General features: G+C 41.8%; 1 pseudogene; it reads left to right on the plus strand.

Moving 5' to 3' along the window:
* The first annotated feature begins 81 nt into the window (after window positions 1-81).
* Window positions 82-2,648, plus strand: LOC116377691 (P2Y purinoceptor 3-like; annotated as a pseudogene).
* The last annotated feature ends 8,030 nt before the right edge of the window (window positions 2,649-10,678 follow it).

A 10,678-nucleotide genomic window follows, 5' to 3' on the forward strand; every position in this document is an offset into this window, starting at 1 on the left:
GAATTGAACTTTATAGCTTGTTATTCTACGTAACATGACTTCCTCCTTTACTCCCACCATAACTGTAGCCATGTAGTGTAATAGTAGGGTCACTGATCAACTGCCGTATTTGACACAAGATTGTATCATCAGCATAAAAATGGACATTGGAGTTCTCAGAATTTATCGACAATTTCTAGACTTGATTTGAAAGAGCCAGTAAAATGGACTACTACTGATTGTGCAGTTAAAATTATGAAGTCTATCAGATAAAGTGTGTATAGATGGACGACTCATTTGTTTCTTTATCTTTAGGTGAACACCCACTCATGGATCTGACCATCTGAAAGCATCTGAAAATCTACTGTACGGGACCATACAAACCTACATTAAATGGTACAAAGTACAAGGATGACAGAGAGGAAGCTTGACAGAACCCCAAATGTACAAGCCTTGTTCAACATCTCCTTCACATGAAAATCACTTCATCCCTCACAATGTCATTCAGACGTGGAGTTCCTCCCAACACCAGTGTCTCGGTACTCCATGACTTACTCAGCTCCTCCTCTCCCTCCACCACTACTCCATCTCCATCTTGCAGCATAGACGAATCCTACAAGTACATCTTCCTCCCCATCTGTTACTCTTTCACGTTCCTCTTCAGCATCTTCCTGAACTCTGTCATTCTCTACCGTTCCTTTCGCCAAACCAAGCGCTGGAATGCCTCACTGATCTACATGGTGAACCTGGCATCTACAGACTTCATGTACGGCCTGTCACTGCCATTCCTTGTGGCTAGCTACATCATGCGCGACCGCTGGGTCTTCGGGGACTTCATGTGTCGCCTGGTCCGTTTTCTCTTCTACTTCAACCTCTACTGTTCCATCTTCTTCCTCACTTGTATCTCTGTCCACAGGTACCTCGGTATCTGCCACCCGATGAGAGTCATCACCCTAGAGACTAAGAAGGCTGTCAAGAGCACTTGTATCCTGGTTTGGATTGTAGTGTTTGCTTTGACCTGCCCCATCTTCCGGTTTGCTCAGACTGGTCATGTGACAAGAACGGGTGGGCTTGGTGACAACGCAAGCAGTATTGACAACCTAAGCCATGAGGTGTCATCGATAAATGTTAATGCCAGCTATGGTAACATGGGAGGGGTCATTGAAGAGTACCAGAACTGTTGGGATGATGCCATAGATAAGGAGTTTTCAGATTACGTACCCTATGGCATCATACTCCATTTACTGGGTTTTTTTTGTGCCTTTTTCCATTATTGCTTGGTGTTACTCTCACGTTGTTCTGACCATATTTAGGACTCTGCATTCTCAGCCCTCATCCCGCAGAGGTCTGAGCGAGGGGGGACGTGAAAGAATAGCGAGGAATGAGAGAAGTAGCCCTGCAATAGTTGCAAGAGGTCCAAGAGGAAGCAATGGACTGTCGAGGACATTAAGAAGAGATGAAGGGACTTCCATTTTCCTTGGTGCCCACTCCCCTTATGCCAATCGCAGACGTAAATCTATCAAGACCATCATCACCATCACCCTTCTCTTTGCCCTGTGTTTCTTCCCCTTTCATGTTACAAGAACCATCTTCCTCCTGCTAAAAGTGACCAAGGGAGTCCCCTGTCACACTATGACCATGGTGTCCATGTGCTATAAGATCACGAGGCCTTTGGCGTCATTCAACGCATGGCTCAACGCCCTCCTTTACTTCCTGACTAAAGACAAGGGGGGAGCTCACTGCTGCCAGGCGGTAAGCACCTCCACCCAACAACATGGTGGGCTTCTATTGCCACTGAGGATGATGGGAAAAGGAGAGGATGCAGAGGAGGGAGGGCTGGAAGACAGAATTGACAATAAGGAGAATAAAACGTTTCACAGTCTGTCATACATGAACAGAGCAAAGGTCAGATATATAGTTGAATGAATGTTTCCATGAGGAATGAAAGAAATCATTTTAGATAAACTGTAGGTTGACTTTTACTGGAAAACAAAATATATATTATATGATATAATATAATCACTGTAGCAAAAGCAATGATTGAGGAAGACCCAAGCTAGAATTCTAATATGCCTTTTATTTCTAATTGTATGTGCCTTATTACTGGTCTGCTACCAGTCCTATGAAAGTGACCCACTGAGTACATGCAACGTGAATGCAAATGTGACAGCTCATTATGGTGATAATCTGTTATTTTGTTTTAAGGGGTGTATATTTATAATGTGTTTCAGATTAAACCAAGCAAAAATGTTTCTACCTGTTCCGAATGGCTACATTCGAAAAGCCCATGGTCATAGAAAGGGACACTTTCAGACAGTCTCTCCATGAAGGCATACTTGTATACCTTTTCACACCTTGCCAGTGGCAGTTGTAAAGTGGGTGTGTAAATTGGCTTGCAGGTTTTAGGAAGTTACAAATATTGTTGCGGTCGGCAAGTGTTTGATGAGGGGGTTCAGATGCTTATCTGACAAACTGTGTTTGGCAAGCTATACTGTTGTTGTGGTGTGACATTAGATATGCAAGTGTTTTGTGAATATTCTGTTGATAGTGTGCTGGTTACTTTTGACTTGGAAATAAATACACTTCATTTGGAGAATCAGAAATGGCAAAATAAAATGCATTTTAATCTGGGAAGATACGCTAAATCGATCCGACGCTCCACTTATATGATACAGATAGGGTATGTGAAAAATTAAAGCAAGTCACTCAAATGATGATTCATAGTTATGCATGCCATTTTAGTGAATCCAAGCAGAGATTTCCTCAATTACGTTTCTTTGATTTGTATGACCGGATGATGGTGATATGGACATTTGAACCACATATGAAGTGCATGGCAGATTACCGCACCATGAATGCCTTCAAATAAAGATTGTCGGCAAAGTGTGCATCGTTATCCTCATCTTGATCCTCAAATGTGGCCTCTCAGAACAACTTCAAACACTTTTAGTGTGTGGACAGGTTTAGACGACCCTTCGTCTGAACTAGTGTGTTTGAAGCATACTGAATCCTTAACAGGTGCTAAATTCGAAATTCAGAGTATATCTCTGATTGAGGGATTGCCTCAACATGAATCTCAAAATGGCAATGGCTGAGCCGGCGGCGAACAGCTAACAGTGCAAACAATGGCAACGGTGCTGACAGAGCCAACAGTGTTAACCTGAGGGGGAACCAGAGGCTCGTCCCGACCACGCTACGTAAAAAACACAGAGTCACTTCATTCTCTGCTCAGGTAGCCATTACTCCTCTATATCTTTACTTAGCAAATAGTTGTTTGCTACTACATTAATACTCTGAATTTAAAATGTAGCACCTTAAAGTCTCCTGTCACGTTTTTCATCACCTTTTGCAACACAGCCAGAAAGTTGTTTTGCAACACTGCTGCTAGAATCCAAACCCTATCCAAAATGTTTGATCCCATCCCACCATCTGTGATGTAGTTCCACTGCCAGTGTCAGAGCAGATGCTAAAATACTCACCCTGGCTAGCACCTGGCTGCCTCTCAGATACCATTACACCATACAAACCTGTAGATACTCTTTGTTGTCTGGATTAGATTTCAAAAGGTGTGAAAAGTCACCCCATTTCAGAGCCTTTTCCATCCACAGTCCTTAGCTCTGAAAAAGTCTTCTCAGCTACAGCAGAAGTAGCTTGTTCCTTTAGGGCCAAACTAAAAACCAACAACATGGAGCCCACAGCATCCTATGTGGCTGGTTCATGAAATGTTTGTAACCCTCATCCTGTACTGATCTACATTGGTTCAGTTGTTTTATCATCAACATTATTACTATATCTGTTATTACTGTACTGTACTCTTGTTCTACCTGTGCCTATTTACTCTTAATGATCTATTAATGCAGCTTACAGTGTTAGTACTTGTGATTCTTTCTTTTTTTTGTAAATATGATTCACCTTAGTGTGATAATGCACTTAAATAAATCTTGACTTGACTTAAACTGAAGTGTTGGACGAATGGAAATTTTACCCGTTGGTTGCACTAGATGAAGGATAGCAGCAAACAGTAAGTCTCCAAACTACTTGATCTGGAAGTCGGTACACCAGAGTGCCCAGAGGGAACCTACATGAACATGGGAAGTGCACCATAGTGAGTCTAGATCCTGGTGTTTCTGTGAGATGACTCTGCTAACCACAGATCCACTGTGCTGCCCTTAGAAACATGTCATTTAGGTTATTCTTACTCTTGTTCTAACTCTCTTGTTCTACCCTTTTGCCATCACAACAACTAAGAAAATAAAAAATGTAGCATCTGAACCACATGTGACCTGATGCCTCAAACCAAACATTAGATTTGTTGTTGCTTGATGGGGTTTAGAAAGCAGAGGTACATATTATCTATTATCTATTGAGTGGCGACAAGCTCATCCATACAAAGTATGAAGCAGACATCCTCCATTTGATTCTCATGGTGGAAAAACGATGTAAAACCAAAACATAGCAGCCCAAATAGATAATAAAAAGCAGAGGAGTGATGCTAGTCTGCCATACAACGGTGGTAAGAGTGGTGATATGTTGTCAAGATATTGTTGTCATAAAAACATTGCTCGGAGCGCTTTTTCGTTAAAACGCTGGGTTGAAGCACTACCCGGCGCCCTACAGCCGCTTTTCCTAAAGGGGCTAGATTTGAGTTCAGATCATTTCTATTGTCTCCACAAGGCTCCCAACATGGAGACGGCTGAGCCGGCGGCTAGCGGCTAATGGTGCTAACAGCACTAACAGTGCAAACAATGGTTACAGTGCTGACAGAGCTAACAGTATTTACCCGGGGGCGACCCGCGCCGACCTGGCTATGTAAACAAATCACAGAGAAGCTTGGATTCCAACAAAATCAAAGGGAGAGTGACTTCATTACTCCACTGTATCTTTACATAGCAAATGGTTGCTTGCTGCTACATTATTGCTCTGGATGAGCAAATAAAAAGTCCTTCAACAGCATTCTAACTTGTTCTCTGTACACATTTCCAGCTGTTACAAGAAGGCTTACCCTGCATGTACATTCTGCACTAAAACTGCTCAAGATTATTATTCTGTCACTGGAACTATTAGATCATTGATGAATTATGAATGTTTCTCATCATGGCACCATCTGGTGGTTGCATCAAAAAACAGAAATGGACAGATTCAGAGAGAAGCCGAGCATTACATTTGACACAGCGCCAAAGAAGCAAACTAAACTACTAAACCAGAAGACACTTTTCACTGGGCTGTGTTGTGTTAACTAAATAGTCATATGGTTTTCTGAATCCATGAAAGATGATTCTACAAACTTGTCCACGGGCAACCACTGAACTCTTTTTCATTGTATACAGGACCAAGATATTGGTAATAGATGGTAGTTTGTTACCTCGCTGCAGTTCCAATGAAGCAGCTTGTCCTACCAATACAAGATATGAATGTACAGTAAGAGATGTGCTTATTAGCAGGTGCTATCATTGTATGTTTAAAGTTAAGAGTATGGTTCTAGCTTTAAGTTCAGTTTCTGGTTAAAAAAATTGTCGTTTATGATTTTGCGATATGATTTTTACATCTTCTTATGTATCGTGCTTGCCTGAGTCATGATTGTTGAATCAGCCCACTCTACCGAGTTTGAGTCGACTGACTCGTCTGGAATCGTGACATGAAACAGCAGTTCCTCCATTAAAAAGTAATTGACAAATATGCAAAGCGGGGAGACTAACAATTAACCAATTAGCACCAGATTAATGCCTTTAAAAAGTGTCAAGTGTTGTCAGCTGTGGGCCGGAGAGGAGTGATAATAACAACGATGGAAAACACCTGTTGACTTAAAACGATTCAGATTTAGTATAAAGCTCCCTTTCACCATTATTCATTTTTCACTTGTGGTTCTGGCGCCCCCTGATGGTGAAGGTATGTATGTGAAGGGAGGGCCTTTTCCCAGTTTAACATACTGACAGAACAGAACACAGTACAAAACACTATAAACCAACTGGATTTCAACTTTTACAATAATAAAAATAAAGAATTACAACATGGTTTTGCATATTTCTTAAGAAATTTGACTTTGCCTGTTCTTTGACTGAAATTCAATATTTAACTTTTGGGTTTGTTTCATAATTTATCTTAATAGAGGTCATATGCTTTAATTCAAGATGTAGTATTTGTTACGCATTTGTTTCAATGTAATGAAAACCTTAAGATTAACACTTTTCCTATGCACAGGGTGATTCAAATACTTTTATTTTTGGTGTACTGGTACTTCATACAGTTACCACACTTTACAATCCAGGCTGTACCAACCATTGAGGACACTGTGAGGTCCTGCTCCAAGTATTTTGGCCGATGAGCGCGGAATAGTGATGTGACATATTTGATTATGAAACTGCAATTTACTGTTAACACATAGATACCAAGGAGAGGTTTAATCTCTTCTGATATGTACTTAAAACTTCATGTTTGATGACTTTTCGTTCAATCTAAACTATGCACACACTTGCAGTTACAGTATTATTATGTATAAAGTTTTGCTTGACAAGCACACACACGCACATACACATACACACACACAGTCCCTGCAGGGGGAGACACTGCCCTCCTCTTCTCAAACCGGTTAGATATTCAAAACACAACCGCCTTGCACAATCTCCCGTGCTGCACCGCGGCCGAGAAAAGCCTGTGACGGCTATTTTAATTTAACATAAAAATTAAATAAAAATCACAGGAGCGATATTATTCAAAAGTAACGACAGGGATCGATTGTGCTGGTTGGTAGGCACATTTTGGTACGGGTGAAATATTGCTGCGCGCGCGTTTGAATTTCTATTTATTTTCTGTGTGTGTGACGGCGGTGTGGGTTAGAGGAGCAGAGCCGTTGGCGCCACTTTCAAATCCTCCACTGACACAGAACGAGAGTCCGGCTTCAAATACATTGACACTCCAGTTTATAGCTCTTTTTCATAATTACTGTAAGGCGAGGAATATCTTAACACCATTTCGCGTTTGGACAGGTTTTTTTCCTTGGAAGGTAAGTAAATCAGTCATAAAATATTTAGGTTTTTTTATTTTATTTTATGTGAGATACTTCGTTTTTTGTGTTTTTATTAATATGTATGATTAAGTCAGATACTTTTGGGATTTCTTTTAGTTCTATCGAACGGCTTCAGAGTGCATTATGAGTTACAGTAGAGCAAAGTTCTGGTAGTACTGTTACAAGTACGTGGTGTAACCTCCTGCTTACTGGGCTGTAATGAGCTGCTGCTTAAGACAAAGGCTGTGTCGCAGTACAGACAGCTTTACGTGGCTCTATTGTCGGACAGCTGCTTCTTTATCCTTTTACAATGAGGTTGGTCGGTTTAAAAAAAAAGAAGAGCTAAGATTTTTCGATATATGGGATAACATTAGGACGGGAGGAATAGTTTTATATTTCTGTACAAAAGAGTTTTATGAGATAAGTGAGTTAAGTAGAAGAAGCGGACACTCCCCCATCACAGCCCCCTCCCTAAAACACCTCAGCCCACTCTCACCAAATACGCTGCGAAATGACACTTTTAACCGGATAAAAAAAATTACAAAAAACAGCGACTGCTATATCTGCTTCAGACTGAATGATGGTGCAAAACTAGTTTACTCCAGTTCGGGTTTGAAAGGAAAAAGAAGCTCAAACGAACTCGTCGGCGCAGACTGAAAACTGACTCAGCAGTTTACCGTCTGTCAAGCTCCAGTAACGTTACAGTGTTAGCTACAAGTTACAAGTGCAGTTAGCTGAAGATAAGTCCGCGAGTGTGTCCTGCAGACGATACTATACTGATACTAACACTACAGGCTCTTTCTTAAATTAGTTAAACAAAAGTAGACCCACGCTTAGTCACAGCAAACCTGCTAGAATATGTGAGCCATTATGAATGACGTGGCTTAATGTAAGTAACGGTCTGTGTCATTGTCCCAGCAAAATAGTAATACATATTACTAATACTCCCACTGTACAATACTTTAGTAAAGACATCACATATGCAGTCCCACTGGACCAATACATCTCGACCCTACATCTAACTGTATAATGTCTCCTGTCTGTCCTGAAATTGTTTAAATTATGAGTTTTGAATTGACAGAACCCGTCTCATTTGAAGCCTGTATCTCTGAGAATGTGCACTATTCATAAAACAGGTGTTCACATAAAAGTAAAGCGGAATATCTTTACACGGGCTACACCTATTGATTATCTTTATTATCAGATATTATATTGATTATTGTCGTTTGATAGAATAAAATCCAGTCCTTGTTGAATTTAGGGGACGTTTTCTGGACTTTATCAAAATTGCCATCCATCTGTTTCCTGTCAACTTACTAATTAGATGTCTATTTGTTTCAGTGCTGCATCATGTTTAAAGAAGTGATAAAGTAGGCTATAAAATTAAACAAAAGGATTCTCCTAATTATTTTACTTCATTTCAGAACTGTCAGCACTGAATATCAGTGTTGAGAGGGAAATGTAGCATTCAAGTAGTTACATTACATTTACTATTATTTATTAAATGTGCCGTCAGTTCACCCACATGTCGGGATGTTACTTTAAAAGGACTGTAACCCTTTCATTTAAAAGGAAGAAATCTATAGAGCAGTTTAGAGCAGAAGATGCTTTTCATTATCAATTCATTTGCCAGTTATTTTTGGATTAGTCATAATATGCCAGAAAAAAAGAGAATAAATTCCCATCCCAGTTTCCCTGAGGCTAAAGGTGACGTGTGCAGATTGCTTGTTATGTCCGACCAAAGGTCAAAAACCCAAGATATTCAGTTTACAATGATATGAAATGTGGAAAAAAGCTGCAAATCCTCACTTTTCAACCAGATCTGGTACTATTTTTGCTTGATAAATTACTTAAAACAATTTATAGAATAAAAAAAATGATTAACCTATTCATTTTTTAATCGGACCAGAGCAGTTTGAAGATAAATGCTCCACAAAACTCGAGCTGGGTATTGATATTAAAATTCTTTGTGTCGGTGTCTGATTGTTGATACAGATGTCCACTATTACACCTTTGTCAATGACTCACTTTGTTCAGTGAACACCTGCTTTTTCTACCAAAACGTCTTGACAAAATAGGCCCAACTTCGAGAACTTTACCTAAATAAAACTACACATTAAATCAACAACATTTGGACTAAAATCAGGAAATATTTGATCCAAAAAAACCAAAGTATAGTGAGAATGTGACCGTGGGTATTCAGTTCCAACTTTTAACTGAGGTCGGAGTGTGATTAGAACACTGGCTGTGTTTAAAAAGTTTGGATGCTTTTAACAAACCTGTGCGTAGTAGAGGCCAGTTTTATTGCCACGCCTTACTTTATTATCACCCTGCAATGATAGGACGGGGTTAGCCTGGAGCCTCGTGATCTTTATCACACACTGTGTGTAAATCATTTCTAGTGCATAGACGTCTTTAGGGGCTTCTCTGTGGTGACTGCTGTTAAACCGAGTAAAGCTGCACAATTCAGTCCATTTTGTGTCTGGTTGACAATAGTTTTTTTTTTCAAAGTCAGAATTTAACCAACACACTGAGAGTGTGGTCTTTTTCAAAATGTTTTCTGTGTGTGCGTGTGTGTGTGTGTGTGTGCATGCATGCGTAACAGCATAGGGGTGGGCAGGGCCTCCGTGTCCTCCTAGTAAAGCAGTGTAGTTTGAGAACAGCACTTTCAGCAGTCTGAGGGCCGGCCTCCTTCCCACCGACTGCCATCTCATGACCCAGTGACACGAGAAGATACAGGAGAGCCCGGCCTTCTGTGCAATTAACAGCATATTTGTGCATTAATGTGAGTCCACCTGCCCCTCCGCTCAGCCCCTTTTCCTGCTGCGTCTCGGTGTGTAAAAGTCGGCCTGTTTGGACTCACTTCCCTCGAGCCTCTGCTGTGGTTTATGGGTTTTTAGTCTGTAACTTTACCCACGAGGAGCGGACTTCTCAAACCGTGAAAGCGCAGAGAGCTTCCTCTCAGAGCCACACTTTCTTCATTTTATTCCCCTCCCTCTCCTCCCACCTCAGTCTCTCTCTCTCCCCTCTGACAGCAGAGCTGCTTGGCAGGCTTACAGCTCAGCGCTCGGCTGCAGTGCAGCGGCCCCCCTCTCGCCCTCCCAAACAAATACATTTTTTACACGCCAACGGTGGCTCTGTCGGACCCCGCCTTTCTCACCTGTCCCCTACACACCCGCGGGGACCACCCTGTTTTTCCCCAGATTTTTCGGCAGCCCCGAAAATGTTGAACGTATTGTAGAAAGTGATGGCCGGGGAAAAAGGCTGCAGCCCCGTAGGTTTTTATGCCTACTGAGCCTCCTCGCTGTCTCAGTGTGCGTAGCTGGGGCTCCAGCGAGGCAGCAGGCAGCACTGAGGAGGACCGGAGACACACACTCTCACATAGCTAGGAGGTCGACATGTGAAGGGCCGGGAAGGAAGGATGAAGGGGGGAGGAGGAAGAGGGGGGGGGGGGGGCCTCAGCTTTTGGGGGGCCAATTTTTGGGGCCAGTACACCAAACCACCCCCCCCCCCCCCCCCCCCCCCCCTCCCCGACACCCCCTTCTTACTAGGAACAGAAGCAGCAGCAACCAGAAACCACTTAACAGGCCTTATTTTCCTTCTTCTGTCACTATAGTAGCCTGGGCTCTATGCGTTCCCATTGATATGTGTTTGTATTAGAGTGTGTGTGTGTGTGTTGTGGTGACGTTTTTTTTT

The sequence above is a fragment of the Anarrhichthys ocellatus genome, unplaced genomic scaffold (assembly GCF_004355925.1).
Source record: "Anarrhichthys ocellatus isolate YVR2014 unplaced genomic scaffold, GSC_Weel_1.0 scaffold1556, whole genome shotgun sequence".
Lineage (NCBI taxonomy): Eukaryota > Metazoa > Chordata > Actinopteri > Perciformes > Anarhichadidae > Anarrhichthys > Anarrhichthys ocellatus.